The sequence below is a fragment of the Hemibagrus wyckioides genome, unplaced genomic scaffold (assembly GCF_019097595.1).
Source record: "Hemibagrus wyckioides isolate EC202008001 unplaced genomic scaffold, SWU_Hwy_1.0 Contig19, whole genome shotgun sequence".
NCBI classification, from domain to species: domain Eukaryota; kingdom Metazoa; phylum Chordata; class Actinopteri; order Siluriformes; family Bagridae; genus Hemibagrus; species Hemibagrus wyckioides.
The window spans coordinates 266,608-267,643 of NW_026690779.1; the positions used below are offsets into that span (position 1 = coordinate 266,608).

Genomic DNA, 1,036 nt, shown 5'->3' on the forward strand with positions numbered 1-1,036 from the left:
TCAAATCAAATCTCTCTTTTTTAAAGAATGTCCTCTTTCTGATTATATATATATACAGTTATACAAACCAAAAAATAGTGTATGTCAAATATGTACAGAAGAAACTGAATTTGAGTTTAGAGACTAACTAACTAACTAACTGACTAAATATAATCACAATCGTTTACATCAGCAAACAAAACATTAATATAAATTATGTATACACAGGCCAGAGGGGCGCCAGAACGCATATCACAACATGTAGCAGCTCCTTTTACCTGCTGGCCCAGGTGCATGGGGTGCCGTGATCGTATAGTGGTTAGTACTCTGTGTTGTGGCTGCAGCAACCCTGGTTCGAATCCGAGTCACGACATTGGCTTTTCCACATCACCGTTGAATGCTAGGCATGGCTTTTGACCTCTGGCCGTTTGTCACTTGAAAAGCATAAACAGGTAGTACCCCCCTCCCCTTAAAGCTCACATGGGCCAGTGGCGCAATGGATAACGCGTCTGACTACGGATCAGAAGATTCTAGGTTCGACTCCTGGCTGGCTCGGCTTCCTTTTAAGAGCCCAGAGGTGTGCCACAAACTCCAGCTGCCGAATTGCTGGCAGAGTAACACCTCCCACAATCCCTGAAATGCGGAGAGTCCTGTACTGGGAGGTACGCTGGTTTTCTGCACCAGGAACACCAGCCCACGCTCTGTCTAGCGGCTGATCTTCCTCTGGAGTGACAGCTTGAGTAGCTGGATGTTCGGTCAGCGCTGGCCGATTTTGTGCTCTGCAATGCAAGGTTCCCATACAAAGCTCTGGATGATACCGCGCTGGAGCTCAAACTGCTTGGTGGTCGAGTAAAATGCCGATCTCAACTCTCCCAGGGAGCCCTCCCATATGGTCTAGCGGTCAGGATTCCTGGTTTTCGCCCGGGTTTGACTCCCGGTATGGGAACGTGACTTTATTGGATTGCCCGCAGAACTGGCAAGGAGTTCACCAAATCGCTCAGTTAATAACGGCTGGGAACGCTTCCTCAACGGAAACCAAAAACGATCACTGATTGCA

The 1,036-nt window shown here is 47.8% G+C and overlaps 1 non-coding gene across 1 annotated transcript; it reads left to right on the forward strand.

Moving 5' to 3' along the window:
* The first annotated feature begins 461 nt into the window (after positions 1–461).
* trnar-acg (transfer RNA arginine (anticodon ACG)) lies at positions 462–534 on the forward strand. The gene has a single exon. It is a non-coding gene; the product is annotated as a tRNA-Arg (tRNA).
* Positions 535–1,036: the final 502 nt, after the last annotated feature.